Source organism: Rutidosis leptorrhynchoides, chromosome 1 (assembly GCF_046630445.1).
Source record: "Rutidosis leptorrhynchoides isolate AG116_Rl617_1_P2 chromosome 1, CSIRO_AGI_Rlap_v1, whole genome shotgun sequence".
Classification (NCBI taxonomy): Eukaryota; Viridiplantae; Streptophyta; class Magnoliopsida; order Asterales; family Asteraceae; genus Rutidosis; species Rutidosis leptorrhynchoides.
The window spans coordinates 99,897,678-99,921,317 of NC_092333.1; the positions used below are offsets into that span (position 1 = coordinate 99,897,678).

At 32.0% G+C, this 23,640-nt stretch overlaps 1 non-coding gene across 1 annotated transcript; it reads left to right on the forward strand.

The window, feature by feature from the left end:
• The first annotated feature begins 18,703 nt into the window (after positions 1 to 18,703).
• On the forward strand, positions 18,704 to 18,810 carry LOC139886708 (small nucleolar RNA R71). Its single transcript, XR_011772581.1, has one exon. It is a non-coding gene; the product is annotated as a small nucleolar RNA R71 (small nucleolar RNA).
• Positions 18,811 to 23,640: the final 4,830 nt, after the last annotated feature.

Below are 23,640 nucleotides of genomic sequence, written 5' to 3' on the forward strand. Positions count from 1 at the left end.
TTTAAAAGTTGACAGCTCAAGTACAGGAGCGCCGCTCCTGAAGTAGAAGCACCGTTCCTGCAGTACCAAAAGTGTCGCTTTTCAAATTATAACGTCGCTCTTGAGAAAACAAAAGCGCCTCTATTCATAGAAAAGCGCCGCTCTTGGCTACTGTCCATTTTTGGTCTAAAATACAGGTTAAAGCATCGCTATTGAGGAAGAAGCGTCGCTCTTGTAAGACCAAAAGCGCCGCTCCTTGGACAAAAGCGTCGCTTTTTACCTAAAGCAGTTTTGCAGTTTCAAAATTCATTTCAACTCATTCAAAAGCTATTTTTGACGTTTTCCAAATTTACCCAAATGCATGAAATGCAACTATATGCAAATGCAAACTATAAAAAAATAATATCATACAAGTCTAAATGAAATGCAATCCTAAATGCACAATTATACACAAACGTGATTGTTTTGATCACGGGTCTATCACTTGACCCGTTTTAGCGCAAAGGTGTCATTTAGGGTAGAGCTTGATGTCATCAAGCTCAATAGCACTGATGTCATCTCTATAAACCTTCAATCTATGACCATTAACCTTGAAAGTGTTCCCATTCCCATATAACTTCACATAACCCTTAGGATAAGCTTTCTTAACAATGTATGGACCCGTCCATCTAGATTTCAACTTACCGGGTGAAAACTTAAAGCGGGAGTTGTAAACCAAGACCTTATCGTTGGGAATTCTTTGGGACCTTTGAGTCGAGCATCGTGCCAACGCTTAGTTTTCTCTTTGTATACTAAAGAGTTATCATATGCCTCTAACCTAAGCTCCTCTAATTCATGCAATTGTGTCACCCGTTTTTCCTTAGCTCTTTCTAGGTCTAGGTTTATCTAATTAATTGCCCAAAATGCCTTGTGTTCAACTTCAACCGGAATATGAAATGCCTTCCCATACACTAGACGAAAAGGTGTAGTTCCTATGGGTGTCTTGTAAGCGGTTCTAAATGCACACAATGCTTCATCTAGTTTGGTTGACCAAATCTTAGGGTTATTACTAACCGTCTTCTCCAAAATTCTTTTTAAGGCCCGATTAGTATTCTCAACTTGACCGCTAGTTTGGGGTGGTAAGGGGTCGAAAAATGATGGTTTACACCATATTTTTCCATGACTCTCTCCATAAGACTATTAGCAAAGTGTCCCTCGATCCGAGATCAATGCTTTTGGTACACCAAACTGAGCAAACAACCCTTTTAAAAACTTAACAACTACTCGCGCATCATTTGTTGGCAAGGCTTTAGCCTCAACCCATTTCGAGACATAATCTACCGCCACCAAAATGTAAACACACTTATTCGAGTTCGGGAATGGTCCCATGAAATCTAAACCCCATACGTCAAACACCTCGCATATTTGAATACCGGTTTGGGGCATCTCATTCCTTTTGGAGATGGATCCCGACCTTTGGCATGAATCACATCGCTTAACTAAATTGTGTGCATCCTTGAAGATAGTGGGCCAATAAAACCCTGAATCGAACACCTTTTTTGCGGTGTGATTTGGACCAAAGTGGCCTCCCGTTGGTCCATTATGACAACTTCTTAAAATAACCCGAGCCTCTTGCCCATAAACGCATCTCCTAATCACTTGATCCGCCCCAATACGGAACAAGTGTGGGTCATCCCAAAAATAATATCGTAAATCGTTGAATTTTTTTTTCTTTTGTTGGTAGGACAAACCTTTTCGTAAAACATTTGACGCCAAGTAGTTTGCATAGTCGGCAAACCATGGGACTTCATCAATTAGGTAGATTCTCATTAAGTATTCATCCGGAAATGTGTCCCGAATTTTGGTCTCATTTAAAGGTTGGAGTCCCGGGTTGTCTAACCTCGATAAATGATCGGCTGCCACATTTTCGGCTCCTTTTTTATCCCTAATTTCTATATCAAACTCTTGAAAAAGTAGCACCCAACGAATCAAACAATGCTTTGCATCTTGCTTTTGAAAAAGGTACTTTAGCGCGGAGTGATCCGTGTAGACGGTTGTCTTTGAAAGTACAAGATAAGATGAAACTTATCAAAAGCAAATACTACCGCAAGAAGCTCTTTCTCGGTAGTGGTGTAGTTCAATTGGGCCCCATTCAGTGTTTTGCTTGCATAGTAAATCGGTTTAAAGTGTTGGTCAACTCTTTGACCAAGAACCGCACCTAGTGCATAATCGCTCGCATCGCACATCAATTCAAAGTCATTGTTCCAATCAGGAGAGATAAGAATAGGTGGGTTAACTAACTTTTCCTTCAACAAATTGAATGACTTGATGCATTCATCATCAAACAAGAAAGGTTAGTCCTTTTCTAACAATTTGGTCATAGGGCGGGCGATTTTTGAAAAATCTTTTATGAATCATCTATAAAACCCCGCATGCCCAAGAAAAATTCGGATGACTTTTACATCCGATGGTCTAGGTATGTCCTTTATCACACTAATTTTAGCCTTAACAACCTCAATTCCCGCCTTAGAAATTTTATGTCCCAAAACTATCCCCTCGTTAACCATAAAGTGGCATTTTTCTCAATTAAGAACCAAATTTGCATTTCCACAATGTGTTAACATTTTATCAAGATTTTTAAGACAATGGTCGAATGAATCTCCGAATATCAAAAAATCATCCATGAAAACCTCCATAGTATCCTCAACCATTTTCGAAAAAATAGCAAGCATGCATCGTTGGAATATCCTCGGGGCATTACATAGCCCAAAAGGCATCCTCCGATACGCAAATGTACCATAGGGAAATGTAAAAGTCGTCTTTTCTTAATCCTCGGGGTCTATTGGGATTTGAAAGTATCCAGAAAACCCGTCAAGAAAGCAATAGAATTCTTTCCCGCTCAAACGTTCAATCATTTGATCGATGTAGGGGAGTGGGAAATGGTCTTTTCGTGTTGCGTCATTTAGACGTCTATAGTCAATGCATACGGGCCATCCCGTGATGGTTCGGGTTGGGACAAGCTCATTTTGATCGTTTAAGATCACCGTGGTCCCACCCTTTTTGGGCACCACTTAGATGGGACTCACCCATGGTGAGTCAGATATTGGATAAATAAGCCCCGCGTCCAAAAGTTTGATCACTTCCTTCTTCACAACCTCTTTCATGTTTGGGTTAAGTATTCGTTGTCGTTGGACAACCGTTTTGTAGTTCTCCTCCATGAGGATTTTGTGCGTGCAATATGATGGATTGATCCCCGGGATGTCCGTGGTTTTCCATGCTATTGCCCTATGGTGGGACTTGAGTAATGAGACAAGTCAGGTCTTTTGGTCTTGGGTGAGTTTCGAAGAAATAATCACTGGAAGTTGGTTTTCTTCCTTAAGATATGCATATTCAAGATGTTCGGGGAATTCTTTAAGCTCAAGAGTTGGAGGCTCCTCCCATGAAGACTTGATTCGGAATCTATCTTCATGAGGGATGGACTCAAATGACTCTTCCCGAATGGTCTCATCTTTACTTTCAAAATCATCAACATTAACATTCATTAGTTCCTTAAAATCGGCCTCTAAATCCACAATCTCATTATCACAAGTTTGGTCGAACTCCGAAGTATCAACCTTTAAAAGTTTTTCAAGTTCATCATGCACATAAAGGTCAATATGGTCAAAGGCATAGCACTCATCATCATCGGTGTTACTCGGTTACTTCATATCTTCCCGAATATTGATGGTCACACGCTCTTTGCCAACTCCAATGTTAAGTTGGTTGCGTTGTACTAAGATGATGGTGTTGGCTGTCGCCAAAAATGGTCTACCTAAGATGAGGGGAACTTGAAGGTCCTCTTCATCTCTATGATAACAAAATCGACCGGGAACACCAAGGTGTAAATGCTAACCAAGATGTCCTCGGCGATGCCAATAGCGGTAACAAACAAATGTTTGGCCAATCTTATCCTAATTCGAGTTGGTTTATGAAAGGACCCGTTCATATACATTATAAACGATTCACAATAGTTTATTACATCGCGAGGTATTTGACCTCTATATGATACATTTTACAAACATTGCATTCGTTTTTAAAAGACAAACTTTCTTTACAACAAAAATTGACGGTATGCACACCATTTCATAATACATCCAACTATAATTGACTTAATAATAATCTTGATGAACTCAATGACTTGAATGCAACGTCTTTCAAAATATGCCATGAATGACTCCAAGTAATATCCTTAAAATGAGTTAATGCACAGCGAAAGATTTCTTTAATACCTGAGAATAAACATGCTTTAAAGTGTCAACCAAAAGGTTGGTGAGTTCATAGGTTTATCATAACAATCATTTCAATATATTAATAGACCACAAGATTTCCGTTTATAAATATATGTACACTCGCAAGTGTATAAAATTATTCTATAAGTTGTAGGCACCCGGTAACAAGCCTTAACGTTCATGTTTTACCCTCTGAAGTACACCAGATCAGGTGTGTTTAAAATAACCTCGAAGTACTAAAGCATCCCATAGTCAGGATGGGGTTTGTCAGGCCCAATAGATCTATCTTTAGGATTCGCGCCTACCGTACATAGACAAGTAGTTTAATGTTACCAAGCTAAGGGTATATTTCTGGTTTAAACCCACATAGAATTAGTTTTAGTACTTGTGCCTATTTCGTAAAACATTTATAAATCAGCGCATGTATTCTCAGCCCAAAAATATATATAAAAAGGGAGCAAATGAAACTCACCATACTGTATTTCGTAGTAAAAATACATATAACGTCATTTAACAAGTGCAAGGTTGGCCTCGGATTCACGAACCTATATTAATTATATATATTTATATGTTGGTCAATATTTGTCTAACAATTTTTGGTCAAGTCATAGTGTACCACAATCCTAATGCTCGAGACTAATATGCAAAAGTCAACAAAAGTCAACTTGACCCAAAATGACTTCTAAAATTTATACGTGTTTATTATATAACTTAACTATAGTCGTTTTATATATTTAAATATATTTATTAGATTTTATAATAATAAAAGTCATTTATTAATAAAAATTTATATTAACGTTTATATATGATAAAATATACTTTTATATATCTTAAGTAGTAAAATTTATAAAGTTCACTTAATATCTTAAAACTATAGTGGTAAGTATTATTAATGTAATTATATTACACGTGGTGAAAAATATCTTTGTATCCCCTATTTATTTGATAAAATAATATTGATCATAATAATAATAAGTAAAAGTTGTATTATTTTGTAATAATAATAATTATTATTCTATAAAAAAATAATAATATTTATATTTACTAAAAATGTTATTATGATAAAATGATAATACTAACATAATAGTAATAATGATATTTTATAATAACAATGATATTTCTATTAAAATAATAACGACGATAGTAATAATAATCATTTTAACAATAATACTAAAATTCAGTTGACTATAACTTAAAATCCGTTCATCGACACCATTCGATATCTAAATGAAAAGTTCTTAATTTTTCGCTAGCTTTCCAATGACATGCATATCATATACCCTATCTCAGTAGCATATGTATCTAATTCAGGATTCAACAAACCTATCTAAGGACAATATCGAATGTACAAGCATGCATAATCCTATATACTCGAGCACTAGTCAGGGATACACTATTGATATATAAAAGTTAAGTTATGAGTGCTCACGTATCAATATTGAGATTCAATATTGCAGGAAAGTACGTAGACGCAACGGAGATGATAAACACTAGATTGACCTCACGAGCATACCCATGAACCATACCCATCACTTCCATAGCTATAACCCATAATTTCCTTAGCTTCGACTCATTCAAAAAACTATTTTGAAATCACTCGGACATCACTCCGTCGTAATATTTTATGTATACTAATAATATCTTGAAATAATACAGAGCAAATATATATATATATGTAAATCGATTGAGAGAGTTTAGAGAAATATATTTTCAAGTTTCTATGAAATAATGAAACCTATTGAATTCTATTTATAATAGATTTTTGAATTATTAAAGTGAATTATTAAAGTATGAATTATTAAAGTGAATTATTAAAGTATGAATTATTAAAGTGAATTATTAAAGTATGAATTATTAAAGTGAATTATTAAAGTATGAATTATTAAAGTGAATTATTAAAGTTAAAGTAAAGTAAAAGTAAAGTAAAGGTAAAGTTAAAGTATGGTAAAAGTATAAAAACTATGTATGTATAATACGCGTATAAATATATATAATATTAATTTAAATCGTTATATATATTTAATGAAATAAAATATAAATATCGTTATATTTATTATACTGGTTAAGTAATGAGTTGTCAAAAGTGATTCTAGATATTTATAAAAGTTTAATAATAAAGTTTTTTTTAAACTGAAAACGTTTTTGTACGTTTGAAAATAGATTAATAGAATATTATGGAAACCAATTCTCCACTAGCTTTTGTCTAACTTTCGTAAATGACACTTTTTATTTTTATTTATAAATAGCTTTACAATTTATTCCGAATATCGTTAAGAGGAATAGATTTCTCAAATCATAGTGGACCTCTCAACAGAGACTTGTAATCATAATTCAATGTTTCTGATAATTCAATCATTTAATATATTTTTTTTTTAATTTCGTCGATAATCATATTGAAACAAATACGTTCATATAAAGCATTATACTTTTAAATACTTTGTTGACATTTTCAATTTATAACATATACACATATACATACATATTCATATATGTTCATTTAATGGTTCGTGAATCATTGGAATTTGGTCGAGGTTTAAATGAATGTATAAACATAGTTTAAAATCCTTGAGATTTAACTTAACAAACATTGCTTATCGTGTCAGAATAATATAAAGATAAAGTTTAAATTTAGTCGGAAATTTCCGGGTCGTCACAGTACCTACCCGTTAAAGAAATTTCGTCCCCGAAATTTGATAGAGGTCGTTATGGCTAACAATGAAAATGTTATTACGACGATTATGAAGTTTTATCATGTCTAAGAAGTATGGATAAAATAATTCGATTACTCAAAGCGTATGAGGGAAGTTATCGTAAATGAAGGAAATAAGATTATAGTGATTCGTCATATCTTTTGACGTCATCACAATTGATCTTCGAATTTAAAGAAAATCTTTGTAATCTATGTTGGATTTGATGCTTCGGTGATTAAGGAGATTATGATTCTCTTCGAATTAATACGATAATCCATCTTGATTTCTCTGTCGGGTATTTCACTATAATTCCACCTCCTTCGTTTCCTTACAACTCACACCTTCTATTCTTTCTCCCTCAACTCATATTTTAAAGTATTTGTCAATATGCTTCATCCATTACTGATTCTCGATATACTCCTCACTTTCATATCTGTCGTTCTTCTTTTTCATCTGCCTCCGGAAGAATCTATTTACTTCTACTATACTCTCAGTTTTATAGTGTTTTTAGTTCTTCTGTGTCTTTATATTGCTATATGCATCGATATATACGGTTTATAATTTTTGGGTGGTTGTTGGGTTTTATATCTTCCCTTATATTTCAAAGCCCCTGCTTTTGTCTTCTATAATCATTGACATCCACAGTTAATGCTCCCTTCTATTTGCTGCGATTTATACCCCAATTTCTATTTTGGAGTTTTGTCCTTTCGTTTCTTCTTCTTGCGATTAAGCAACGTTTGTAATGGTCCAGTATTCGCAGATATGAATTTCAGAATGAACATAGTTAATGTTCTAAGAAGAAAATGGTAATGGCACGATCTTGATTTGTTAATTTACCAGAATACCCTGAAAAGACCGAATCATCAAGAAAATATATTCTTGATATTTTTAGAGATTAAATAGAATACAAGAGTCGTGTAACATGGAACATGATGACGGCATGGTCTGTGAATCGTCATGTCCCATTAGAAACTCAGCATGACTTACTGTAATATAATCACATTGATCAAGTGTCATTATATTATACTAACTCATGCTTCAGTTCCCAACACTACTTCAAAACATTCATAATTTAAACTCGAAAGTTTATAGAATATAGAAACTAATAGTTTCTTATATGATGTAACACTGATAGCGCAAAGAGATAAATGACTTCAGATAAGATTAGTTGTGAAAATATCTTCAGAAATATCGCGGATATTTATAATGAAAGATATGATAATATCTTAGAATTTCTAATATTGATGGATGATGATGAAGATTTGTCTGTAAAGGTTTAGAATAAAGAGTAAGGTATTCGTTAATGACTTTAGCAGGCACTGAATCATTTGGATTCTTTGAAGGCAGATTTAGTCTTTGTGATTTGTCCACAGCCTCCTTCATAGTCTGTTCAATCCGTTTTCCAGTTTCAAACCTTCTCTTTTTCTCAGCTTTTCCACCTTACTATTCTTTGTCATCAAACTTTTTACTGTTAAGATCGTTTACAGTTTTTGATGTTTCATCAGTATTTCGAGAACTAGTTCGCAGTTTAAGGTGTTTTTCAGAAACTTCACATTCAAAGTATATAAGTCCAGAAGATAGACACATATAATTGTTGGCGTAGACATGCTGCGAGATTTCAAAATACTGATTGCTAATTTCTGATGATTCATATGGCAATTCTCGTTACAAGATGCAGATGAGTAAATGATGGGATTTTGATAAATATAAAGATTTTTCAGAAAGTCAAAGATCAATGAAGTTGTTAATAAGTTTACTGCTAATGTGGCGAGATATGAAAGGTTCCCCGGTAATAATGATGAAGGGGTAATCATTATAATAAGGCTTATTTGAATGAACAATTGAAGTTGGTTTGCTGGAGCTGTGACAAAATCGTATATTTTTCGAAGGGATTGAAAAGTTATTTTAGCTAGTAAATGCCAAAAGGTCTGACATGGATACATGTTAAATTATGACTTTGGTTTCAAGAGTTTTTCAGGTACGTAACTGTGGATAACATGTGGTTGGATCATCATCTCGATTGTTCATTATTTGAAGTGTCTTCAGGTATTTCGAAGGGCTTGAACACAGATTATAATCGTTAATATACATACGATGTTCTAACATAGTTTTGAAGTTAAAGTATAGCTTTGAAAGATGTAAGAATCTAAGAGTGATGATATCGTTTATAACTTGAATTGAATTCGGCGATTTCAAAATCAGAATATGTAATTAGATTTTTGAATGAGTATGGTTGTTTTGATTTCTATAAAAGAATGTATATTGTTGTGAAAGTAGGGAGTATAATGGATGATTTGCTGAATCAGATTCGAAGAATGTAACATATTAATTGTGAATTTATATATCTCTCGGGTATTAACTACCCGTTAAAAAAAAATGTCACAATTAATATTTTGTACAAAAGAATTTTATTACAGTCTTTATGGAAATATATGTGTATATTTCTTCAGATGTAATATAGATTTAATGAGTTAATATTAAATTAAACTCACTTGATTTATGGTTAAGGCTAGGATAGATAATTTTTAAACTTTAGAAATTACATAATCTTCGTAGAATGTTTTCCCAATGAAGTTATGAATCAATACTTCATCGTTGTGGTATTCCTTAGTATCTACAGGGCGTATGACGTCGATGCTCATGGGACAGATTGTGAAGTTGAGGTTTGCGATGCGGTTGTTGTTGGTGGTGGTAATGGTACTGTTGGTGTTGCTGATGGTGGTACTGTTTATGCTGCTGGTGCTGCTGCTGGTGTTTGTAACCTTTGCACCATATTCTCCAAAGCCACTACCCGAGCGCGAAGCTCGTTGACTTCTTCTATTACACCGGGGTGATTGTCGGTTCGGACGAGCGGATAAATAAAATCTAGAATTTGGTGTAGTATGTAATCGTGACGAGATACTCTAGAAATAAGAGAGAAAATGGTGTTTCGGATAGGTTCGCCGGTAAGTGCTTCAGGTTCTTCGCCAAGAGGGCAATGTGGTGGATGGAAGGGATCACCTTCTTCTTGTCTCCAATGATTAAGGAGGCTACGAACCCATCCCTAATTCATCCAGAATAGATGATGACTAATTGGTTGATCCATTCCGGTCACACTGCTTTCGGAACTTGAGTGGGATTCCATTTCGGAATCCGAGGGACTTGAACTAATGACAAATTCCATTTCGTACGATTGAATAAAGAATTTTTGGATATGAAATGATTTTCCGGCTATCGGGTGGTATTCTAATTATATAGAGCAAAAGGTTTCGTAGATTACGGAGGAATTTACGGAATATGTCAGGCAAAGTTTACAGTAACAGATACGCTAAGATATGAATTAGCAGATACGCTAAGATATGAATTTTGTCTATACACTATTCATAGAAATCAATGCAATAAGATGTGTCTAGACTAAGAATGATAAGCAGGTAATTTCCGACAAGAATGATGAGCACAACTTTTGAAATGCAGACACGGTCGAAGTCCAGACTCACTAATGCATCCTAACGACTATCAGTTAGACACACTAATGCAGACCTGGTTCGCTAAGACCACCGCTCTGATACCAACTGAAAGGACCCGTTCATATACATTATAAACGATTCACAATAGTTGATTACATCGCGAGGTATTTGACCTCTATATGATACATTTTACAAACATTGCATTCGTTTTTAAAAGACAAACTTTCTTTACAACAAAAATTGACGGTATGCACACCATTTCATAATACATCCAACTATAATTGACTTAATAATAATCTTGATGAACTCAATGACTTGAATGCAACGTCTTTCAAAATATGCCATGAATGACACCAAGTAATATCCTTAAAATGAGTTAATGCACAGCGAAAGATTTCTTTAATACCTGAGAATAAACATGCTTTAAAGTGTCAACCAAAAGGTTGGTGAGTTCATAGGTTTATCATAACAATCATTTCAATATATTAATAGACCACAAGATTTCCGTTTATAAATATATGTACACTCGCAAGTGTATAAAATTATTCTATAAGTTGTAGGCACCCGGTAACAAGCCTTAACGTTCATGTTTTACCCTCTGAAGTACACCAGATCAGGTGTGTTTAAAATAACCTCGAAGTACTAAAGCATCCCATAGTTAGGATGGGGTTTGTCAGGCCCAATAGATCTATCTTTAGGATTCGCGCCTACCGTACATAGACAAGTAGTTTAATGTTACCAAGCTAAGGGTATATTTCTGGTTTAAACCCACATAGAATTAGTTTTAGTACTTGTGCCTATTTCGTAAAACATTTATAAATCAGCGCATGTATTCTCAGCCCAAAAATATATATAAAAAGGGAGCAAATGAAACTCACCATACTGTATTTCGTAGTAAAAATACATATAACGTCATTTAACAAGTGCAAGGTTGGCCTCGGATTCACGAACCTATATTAGTTATATATATTTATATGTTGGTCAATATTTGTCTAACAATTTTTGGTCAAGTCATAGTGTACCACAATCCTAATGCTCGAGACTAATATGCAAAAGTCAACAAAAGTCAACTTGACCCAAAATGACTTCTAAAATTTATACGTGTTTATTATATAACTTAACTATAGTCGTTTTATATATTTAAATATATTTATTAGATTTTATAATAATAAAAGTCATTTATTAATAAAAATTTATATTAACGTTTATATATGATAAAATATACTTTTATATATCTTAAGTAGTAAAATTTATAAAGTTCACTTAATATCTTAAAACTATAGTGGTAAGTATTATTAATGTAATTATATTACGCGTGGTGAAAAATATCTTTGTATCCCCTATTTATTTGATAAAATAATATTGATCATAATAATAATAAGTAAAAGTTGTATTATTTTGTAATAATAATAATTATTATTCTATAAAAAAAAAAAATATTTATATTTACTAAAAATGTTATTATGATAAAATGATAATACTAACATAATAGTAATAATGATATTTTATAATAACAATGATATTTCTATTAAAATAATAACGACGATAGTAATAATAATCATTTTAACAATAATACTAAAATTCAGTTGACTATAACTTCAAATCCGTTCATCGACACCATTCGATATCTAAATGAAAAGTTCTTAATTTTTCGCCAGCTTTCCAATGACATGCATATCATATACCCTATCTCAGTAGCATATGTATCTAATTCAGGATTCAACAAACCTATCTAAGGACAATATCGAATGTACAAGCATGCATAATCCTATATACTCGAGCACTAGTCAGGGATACACTATTGATATATAAAAGTTAAGTTATGAGTGCTCACGTATCAATATTGAGATTCAATATTGCAGGAAAGTACGTAGACGCAACGGAGATGATAAACACTAGATTGACCTCACGAGCATACCCATGAACCATACCCATCACTTCCATAGCTATAACCCATAATTTCCTTAGCTTCGACTCAATCAAAAAAACTATTTTGAAATCACTCGGACATCACTCCGTCGTAATATTTTATGTATACTAATAATATCTTGAAATAATACAGAGCAAATATATATATATATATATATGTAAATCGATTGAGAGAGTTTAGAGAAATATATTTTCAAGTTTCTATAAAATAATGAAACCTATTGAATTCTATTTATAATAGATTTTTGAATTATTAAAGTAAATTATTAAAGTATGAATTATTAAAGTGAATTATTAAAGTATGAATTATTAAAGTGAATTATTAAAGTATGAATTATTAAAGTGAATTATTAAAGTATGAATTATTAAAGTGAATTATTAAAGTTAAAGTAAAGTAAAAGTAAAGTAAAGGTAAAGTTAAAGTATAGTAAAAGTATAAAAACTATGTATGTATAATACGCGTATAAATATATATAATATTAATTTAAATCGTTATATATATTTAATGAAATAAAATATAAATATCGTTATATTTATTATACTGGTTAAGTAATGAGTTGTCAAAAGTGATTCTAGATATTTATAAAAGTTTAATAATAAAGTTTTTTTTAAACTGAAAACGTTTTTGTACGTTTGAAAATAGATTAATAGAATATTATGGAAACCAATTCTCCACTAGCTTTTGTCTAACTTTCGTAAATGACACTTTTTATTTTTATTTATAAATAACTTTACAAATTATTCCGAATATCGTTAAGAGGAATAGATTTCTCAAATCATAGTGGACCTCTCAACAGAGACTTGTAATCATAATTCAATGTTTCTGATAATTCAATCATTTAATATATATTTTTTTAATTTCGTCGATAATCATATTGAAACAAATACGTTCATATAAAGCATTATACTTTTAAATACTTTGTTGACATTTTCAATTTATAACATATACACATATACATACATATTCATATATGTTCATTTAATGGTTAGTGAATCATTGGAATTTGGTCGAGGTTTAAATGAATGTATAAACATAGTTTAAAATCCTTGAGATTTAACTTAACAAACATTGCTTATCGTGTCAGAATAATATAAAGATAAAGTTTAAATTTAGTCGGAAATTTTCGGGTCGTCACAGTTTAAGAGGTCCAAGACCAAGCCTCTCGTAAAGTGAATGGGGCATTAGGTTAATGCTTGCACCCAAGTCGTCTAGTGCATTGAACACTTCTGAGTCACCGAACTTACAAGGGAAAACAAATTTTCCCGGATCTCCTAACTTCTTAGGAATCGTTGGCCTTGATGCAAGAATCTTGTTGCACTCCTCTTCGATAAAGAAAGATGTTTCGTCATGATATTTACCCCTTTGAGATATCAGCTCCTTGATGAACTGACCGTAATTCGGCATTCCTTTAAGCACATCGGTGATAGGTAGGTTAACCGAGACGTTTTTCATCATTTCTTGAAACTTTTTGTATTGAGCTGCCAACTTGTCCTTCTTTAAAGCTTTTGGATATGGCACCGGTCTCGTAATCTTTGAACACTCATCACCCTTTTTCTTACCCGATTCATCATTACCCGTACCCTCGATTGAGTTGACCTTTTCTTTACCCTTCTCCTTACTAACCCCGATATCCTCTTCAATAAAACTTTGTAGTAGTTCATGGGTTATAAAGGGTTGTGGTTGAGGATCTTCGACCCCTTTAGTGGTTAAATCGCTTCGAGTGGTTATGGCATTGACATTTCATTTTGGTTTGGGTTATTAGGGTTTTGGTTGGTGCTTTCGATAGGAATCACTCTTGAGTTGTTATGTTGTTGGTTTTGATTGTGTTGACGGTTATTATTGTAATTGTTAATCGGGTTGACTTGAGTGTTTGAAGGTAAAGTTCCTTGTGGTCTTTCGGCAACTTGGGTTGAAAGTCGGCCAATGGCACTCTCAAGGTTTTGGAATGAGGATTATTGGTTTCAGATTTGTTGCTTTTAGAATTCATTCTCTTTAATTAAAAAAGCTTCGGTTGATTCTACCTTCTTGATGTAGTTTTGCATGATTTCTTCTAAGCTCTTCGAAGGTTGGGATTGTTGGTTGTTTTGTTGAGGTTGTTGATTGTAACTGTAGAAACTCGTCCTAATCCATCCGGACGAAGTCCATATCGATTATAAACTATTCGCAACAGTTGATTACATCGCGAGGTACTTGACCTCTATATGTTACATTTTACAAACATTTCATTAGTTTTTGAAAAGACAATATTTCATTACAACGAAAGTTGACGGCATGCATACTATTTCATAATATATCTAACTATAATTGACTTAATAATAATATTAATGAACTCAACGACCCTAATGCAACGTCTTTTGAAATATGTCATGAATGGCTCCAAGTAATATCTTTAAAGTGAGTAAGTGCACAGCGGAAGATTTCTTTCATACCTGAGAATAAACATGCTTTAAAGTGTCAACCAAAAGGTTGGTGAGTTCATTAGTTTAACATAAACAATCATTTCATAATTTTAATAGACTACAAGATTTCATATTTCCATTTCTCATAAACATACGTCCCATGCATAGAGACAAAAATATCATTCATATGGATTGAACACCTGGTAACCGACATTCACAATATACATATAAGAATATCCCCATCATTCCGGGATCCTCCTTCGGACATGATATAAATTTCGAAGTACTAAAGCATCCGGTACTTTGGATGGGGCTTGTTGGGCCCGATAGATCTATCTTTTGGATTCGCGTCAATTAGGGTGTCTGTTCCCTAATTCTTAGATTACCAGACTAAAAAAGGGAATATTCGATTTCGATAATTCAACCATAGAATGTAGTTTCAATTACTTGTGTCTGTTTCGTAAAACAGTTATAAAAACAGCGCATGTATTCTCAGTCCCAAAAAATATATATTGCGAAAGCATTTAAAAAGGGAGTAATGAAACTCACGCATATAAATATTGTAAAACAGTTAATAAAGCATTTGCATGTATTCTCAGCCCAAAAACGTAAAGAGTAAAAGGGGCAAATGAAACTCACCTAATGTATTTTGTAGTAAAAATACATATGACAATATTGAACAATGCAGGGTTGGCCTCGGATTCACGAACCTATATCATTTGTATATTTATTAATATACATAATTGTAGTCGAACAATATATATATATATATATATATATATATATATATATATATATATATTTATATCTTTAATTTATATATTATGAATGTTTAATTTGTGTATATATATATATGTTCATAATGATTAATACTTATATAGTTATATATATTTATATATATAATTGTTTAGTGTTATATTAAAAATCAATAGTTCGTTATATGTACGTATTTATATAATTAATATTAATAGGTTTTATATATATAGTTATGTAAAATATTAATATAATTATAATATATGTATTAAGTATATTTTATGCACAAAATATTTATTTGTTTAAAAAAAGAAATTTTGATAATAATAATAAAAGTAATGTTAGTAACAATAAAAGTAATGATAATAATGATATGATGAAAATGTCAGTTTTCATAAAAATAATATTTTTAATAAAAATTGGTGATTTTATATTAAGGATGATTTTATCAGAGTTTTTAATAGTCATGTTAATGATAATACCAATATTAATGTTAAATGATAGTTCTAATACTGTTATTAATAAAAATGTTACCTTTAGTAATAACGATCACTATAATCATACAGATAATAACTATCATAATATAAATTTTAATATCAGTGATAATGATTTTAATCATAATGATATTATTGATAATAATCTAATTGATACTACTACTAGTAATACTTATAATAATAATAATAATCTTAATATTAATAATAATAATAATAATAGATAAAGTACTTATATTTATGATAATAGTAATAATAACAATTATGATACATATAATACTAATTATAATCTTAAGAATAACAATAACAATAATAATCATAATAATAATAATGATAATAATAATTGTGAAATAATAATAACAAAGAAAAAAATAAAAAGATTACTACCTCACAAAGAGTATCAAAAAAAATATATGCTCTCGCCCGGGATCGAACCCGAGACCCCTCGCTCACCCGCAACCATACTTAACCGCTACACTGTCTACTGTCTTTCTGTTTAATTTCTCTATTTAAAAAAATATAATCTGTACTCGAACCCTTCCTGTTTCTTCCTTCTTCATGTTAATCGGCCAAACTATTTAATTCATCACCAAAATGACTTTTAATACTTTAAAATAATTTTAACCAAATCAACATCCCTATTTGTATTATTAGAAAACGAAAAGTAAAAAAAAAAAAAAAATAACATCTTATAGCTGTTCGACGCTGTCAAGGAAAAAGAAAAAAAAATTGATTTTGAGTTTTGATACGTTTTAGCCAATGACTATACAACGAATTGTGTTTAAACTGATCATTAGAATCTTTCTCCATCATTTAATTCAACAGAAACGTTCTATAAAACATTAATTTGATCGAATAACACAGGGTTGACTTTTTGAAATTGAGCTTTGACTTCGAAATTCGATTTCAATTCATTGAATTGAGATTTGAAAACTTTCAGAGAGTTTAGATAGGAGATTCCTAACACAATTGTATTTATAGAATTTGAAAATTCATTCGAATCAAACCTTTGATAAAATTGAATCAAAACAGATGGAATGAACCCGTTTGCTTCTGTTTTCTGTTTAATTCACCATATGCAGATAAACTTAACTGATAATTAATAATAATAAGGGAAGTAATTGAATGATAGAAACAGAGAATCAAGGATGATCGATTTGCTTTATGTGAAATTATTATTGGTGTCGTCTGGTATCACGAGTAGCACAGAGAGATAGAAAAGATTATATAATGAAACAGATATAGATAATGATAAATAAATAACGCGTAATATCTGGATCTGGTTTTATTTTATACTGATTAATTTATTAAAATAATATCATTAATATTAATAATAATAATAAAATACTAATAATGATAATAATATCAATATTAATAATAACACTAATATAAATAATTAGTATATATATAATAATAACTACAAAATTTACAACAATAATATTATTATTAATAATAATAATACTATTTATAATAATACTACTATTATTAATAATGATAATAATATTAGTAATAATAATACAATAATAACTTATTTATATTAAATTCGTATCTCTAGATTATATTTAAAATAATAATAATAACGCTAGTATTGATATTATTATTAGAAGTATTAACAATATTATGCCAACAACTATAATTATAATTAAATATATTATATTAGCATTATGCAATATAATTTTAACTATATACATTACATAAAAATTTATATTAACTATTAAATTTTTATATATTTTAATATATATATTACAATATACATATAGTAATAATTATATATATAGAAATCAAGTATTTATATATAAATTCATTTTACTTCCAACTTAATTATTTTATATCTTATTTTTTCATATTAAATTTTAAATGTTGAAATTATATTTTATAATTTTCCATTACTATTATATATGTACTTACATTTATATTTATTTACATTTATTTACAAACTATCGTTCGTGAATCGTCAGGAATAGTCGAAGTCAAATGCATTCATGGAAGTAGTTCAGACATTATGAGACTCAGTTTAATAGACTTTGCTTATCGTGTCGAAATCATATAAGATTAAGTTTAAATTTGGTCGAAATTCCCGGGTCATCACAGTAACATTGGTTATTTTGTGATTGACTATAACCTTGGTTGTTTTGATAATTTGAATTTGCTTGATTGTTGTAAGGTTGTTGGTTTTGGTATTGGAAGTTGTTGTTTCGATTTTGGTTATAGTTGTTGTAACCTTGATTTAGGTTTTGGTTTGTGAATCTGGGTGGTGTATTGGTTTGGTTGGTGAATGATACTTGTTTTTGATTAGGATTGTAGTAGCTTTGGTTAGATGTTCCTCCCCGTTGATAGTTTTGATTACTCATGTAATTCACATGAGCATCCGAATTCATCGGTATATCATCTAGATCAACATGATTGCATTGAGTAATTTGAGGACAATTCTTTGTGGGATGTGGACCCTCGCATCGTTGATAACCTACTTGCATTGCAACTACCGTTTGTTGAATCTTCTTCAATTCTTTCCCAAATGTTTGAAATTGATTGTTCAAGCTTGCAAGCGTCACTTGCCCATTTCACTCTCGACTTGTGCTACATTCGTCCTTGCTAAATCTCGCGGTGAAGGTGCACATTCATATGTGTTGACAGAGATATCTTCTAGCATAATTTCGGCCGCATTTGGTGATTTGTACATAAATACCCCACCGGACGAAGAATCAAGATATGGCTTCGTTAAAATATTACAACCTCGATAGAATGTGTTGATATACTCCTTCTTCGTCAAACCATGCGGTGGGCAAGCTCTTAGTAGCTTCTTGAATCATACCCATGCATCGTACAAACTGTCATCACCCTGTTGTGTGAACCCATTAATCTCCATTCTAAGCCGCTCTACTTTTGACGGTGGAAAGAAATGATTGATAAACTCGTTTGTTAATTCTTGAAAAGACCTTATGGAATCGAATGGTAAACTTCGCATCTAAGCTTTTGCGTCTCCTTGAAGTGTGAAGGGGAATGCCCTTAGCTTATTAAAGTGTGAAGTGACATTTTTGGTTTTGTAAATATCACAAAGATCATTAAAGTGTTGAATATGTTCGAACGGATTTTCATCTATCAACCCATGAAAGTATATATCCTTGATCAACGTGAAAAAGTGACCCTCGATCTTCTAATTATCTGCTTCAATTGGTGGTTGTGTAATAGCCGGTGCTATCATTGTTGGTGTAACCAATATAGCGTTTCACATTGGCGTGTCGTTTGGATCATTCAATAATTCTTGATTAATCGGAGGACCATTAGGATTGCCCTCTTCATCGTGAATCGGATTACCGTTTGGATCCATATCTTCTAAACAAAATGGCAAAGCTTCGAAATTCTTTCTTAATACCCTTTCTTCTCTACGGTTATAAACCCCGTGTACCTGTCCTTTCGGATCGAAAAATGGTTGTGTGAATTCTTGATCCTTGTGAGACCTTGTTTTCAGACACCAAAGGTACCTATCCTTTAATCACAACACAAACACAAGCGGTTTTCCAAACTAAAATAATAATATAAAATGTGAAAAGTAACTTCCGTAAGGGTGAACTCCTACGAAAGGATCGAACAATTAAAAGTTTAAATCAAATAACCAACTAAGCTAACCGGATCCCCTGCAGCGATGCCAAGAAAGTGTGATGCATTCGTGCGATATACATCTCTTACCCTCTAAATTTATATTTGATTTAAACACTACAATCAAGCACACACAACTAACGAGCACTTAGAACCCGGTTATTATAGCACTTTGATGTAAGTATTCTTATCAAGTCCGTCCCAATAGACACGGTGTAAGTCAGATATTTGAAACTATCAATTGTCCTAGGGTTTGTTTGATTGGGGGGTTTCGATTGATATCAACTAACAACTAAAACTTACACAATTAAACAAATCTAAATTTATCAATTAAACTAGTAACAAGAAACAAGTAGTGAAGTATTAAGACTTAAAACAAATTAACTAAGACGTGTTCACTTATCTAATCCTCTCTATGCTTAGCTTGCCCCGTTTTGCCTATATTGCTATCTCATTAGTTGTCTAACTATTAAATATTTAGCATCACTACTAAACCTCAAATCAAATGATACTCCACGAATTCACATAAGCTTTATATCTTAAGATCGAGTTAAGCATGATTTGGTCATTGAGATTGAGCTTAGGTTAAAATCACTTAAAACCTCCAACTATCGAAATCACTTAAGATAATCGGCATTACTATGTTAACTAGAGGCCAATTGAAAACCAACCTAGATCAAGAACACAATCACTTGCAATTCCTAAACTAGTTGTCTAGATCACCTAAGGTGTTGAAGCACATATTAATTCACTTCTCAAATCACTAAGAGAGCTACACAACATATGTAATCAAAGTCTAGCCTAAAACAAACTCGTAGTAATGGATCTTTAGCCAACTCAACAACACATGATCATGTAATTCACTCAAACAACAATAATCAATTGACTTGGGGCAAACACTAGCATTAGAGATTCATAGATAAGCAAACACAAGAGATTTAGCTAATCATAGCTAAAATTACATTAATAATAAGCATAGAAATGTAAATCATCATCATCTTCAAGTTATTATAAGTAATCAATGCTAAATATGAAAAGTAAAGTGAAGATTACAACCCAAAATGTAAAGAAGATGAAGATCTAAGCTAAACAATGATGAATCTTGAGCGAGCTTCCTTGAATCTACCCTTAAACACCAATGTATGATGAAATTAGGGTTTAGTATGTGAAATTCAGACCTTAAGCAGCTGCTCCCAAAGATGCATATGAAAAATGACCTAATCTCGTTCCATTTATAGTGCTGAAAATCTGGGCAGAAACAGCGTCAGGAGCGCCGCTTTTACTTCAGGATCGGCGCTTTTGGCTTGGTGAGGAGCAGCGCTTTTGACTTTGGAATGCCGCTTTTGGCTCTGAACAGGGGCGACGCTTTTGTTGAGGAGCGAAGCTTTTGGCTGATCAGGAGCGACGCTTTTGACATTTAGAACGGCGCTTTGGCTCACTGAATGAAAATGGAGACAAATCTTGCATAATAGCGCCGCTTTTCCTTATGGAACGGCGCTTTTGGGCCTTCAGAGCGGCGCTTTTGGAGCTGTTTCCTGCACTTGTCATTTTCTTAGCCAATTTTGCCCATGATTTGGTTAATTTTACACCAAATCAACTCCTTAGCCCTTAATTTACCAATTAGCTCAATAACACACTAAATAGGCTTCGAGATAGTCAAAAACCGAGCAAAGTGAGGTAGATATCGCGAAATAAAATATATATAAATGGAGCGATATCAGACGACTGCTTTGTTTATCTCTCCATATAAATATCAAGGCTTGGAGAACTTTGAAGACTTGGACCTCTTGCATGCTACAACTCAAAATCATCAGAGAATCACAAGAGCATAATACTCATACATATGTTTGTGATTAGCAAGAGAAGTTATATAATCTCATAGATTATAAAAGGGGTGTTTGTAAACTTACTTTCAAATTCTTATCTTTGTAAGTTTGCATAGTGCTGTAATAATCCTTAGAATTGCCTTAGGATTGTCATCACTAGAAAAAGGTAAGTCTTTGTACTTTGTAATTAGAAGCATATGCTAACTTAGCTATCATCTTCCTTAAAGGGAATTAGGGAGTTAATTAATCTCATTGGAGATTAATACTTGTCCAAGGTGAAGACAAGTTAATCTAAGTTGGAGGTAATCTTTCAAAGGGATAGAAGGATTAGGTTTGTTGTCTAAGGAGAAGTACAAGGCTTGTAAATAGGATCTCCACCGGATTTGAAGAAAGGTGCTTCGTGAAGCAAAAATCCTGATTAGTGAATCGAGGAGTAGATTAAGGTGGATTAGTTAACATCCACCGAACCACTATAAATCCTTATGTTTATGTTCTTTACTTTACATTCCGCATTATTACAAACATAAACACACCACACAATTGTTTGAGTTGATAGAAGTGATCAAGGATTGTTTAAATCGTGTTGCTCATCTAAAAAGTTTATAGATCGTATTAAGTAATTATTCATCCCCCCTCTAATTACTTACACAACCATTATGCGATGCACTATTATTTGAATGCGAAGGTCAATCATTCCCGGTGAAGGTATAGGGAGGAGTACTTTAATCAAATAGAGGGCTCTCACGGGGGCGTAGTCCACGGCTTTAACCTTAAGCTTGGGTTGTAGTTCTTGGAGGCAGATAATAAATATAAATAAAATATGTCGATTTCATTTCAAGGGTTTTGTCGTTGTATATTGCTCTTAATTAATGTTTTGTGTTTCATGTTACTTAATGAGTTCTTCTATGAATTTTGCTTACATATATGTTTTTTTCGATTCTTATACGTAGGCGATGGTATTGAAAAGAAGCATATTCATATTTAACAATTGAACCAGGTCTGATTGCCTTTCAAGAAAAAGTGAGTAATATGTTCTTTCTTCTAATTACCCCTACCCATATACTCATTGCTTTTTTTTTTTTTTTTTTTTAATTTGCTACCATTCAACTTACATATAGCTTATTTGTTTACAGTTTGGTTATTAAATTTTGAATGCGAATGTTTTATGAATGCACCCAACGTGTTTGACTTAATGCCTACAACTTTCCTTCCCAAATGAAGAGCATTTACTAAAGTAAGATTTCTTAACAATATTTGATGAATAAATGATACCACTAGAATTATAGTTATATGTTAGCTTAGTAAAGCATTGTTCGTCATATTCTTAGGTTGATACATGTGTGTTGACAATAGTGTTTTGGTTTAGTAGCAAAAAGGGTATTTGAAGTTTGAATATATATTCAAGAGGCGATGGGGGTAATTTTATGTATGTTTAATCATCAAGTAGATAATTTCACTTCTAAAAGTCTAAATATGGTATACGATTTTAATCACACATGCTACCCATTGTATTTAATGTTGTTATATCCAGGATAGACTTTGAATTCAACAATGAGCACCAATGCGAACTCCACTAATTGGTGTGTAATATAATACTCCGTAGTAAATATGTAGACTACTTTTATTTTCAACAATCATGAATTTATTAAATAAGTGAGTTATGTGGCAAATGTTTGTGTGGCAGTCTTTGGTGATAAGATGGATTAGTCATACATTAAGAGGGATGAAGATTAAAAAGAGTGCTGGAAATTTCATTTACAAGTTAAGTGCTTCTGTATGTTTTAATGTAATACTTAGTTCAATTATAATTTATGTGTCTTTCATTTCAAAATATTTCAATTATAGAATTATAGACTTCGTTTTGTCGGTTGTGCTTGAACCCACACAATTTTAACTATCATGATTCCTATCGAATGTAACGTTTTATTATGAATCAATTGATGCGCGCATGATTAAGTAGGCAGTTCTGGAGTATCTGAAAAGTTACAATGCAAAGGTATAATGATGGTAAATCACTATGTTAATGTATTGGGTATGCATGCTTTTCTACAAGTGATGTTCCGATTTCGTCTTAGTTCATAACAAATGCTACTTGAATTTTATCATAGTTTTAAACTAGATGGCTTTAATTGTTTCTTTTAGATTTAATTTAGTTAACATATTTGTGCTGCATATGCTTTAGAAGTCGTGAACACTAATACGGTTTGAATACGTTATGAATCTTGCATGTATATTACTTGGACAAATAATAGCGTCATTTTTTTTTTTATATATATTTTTTT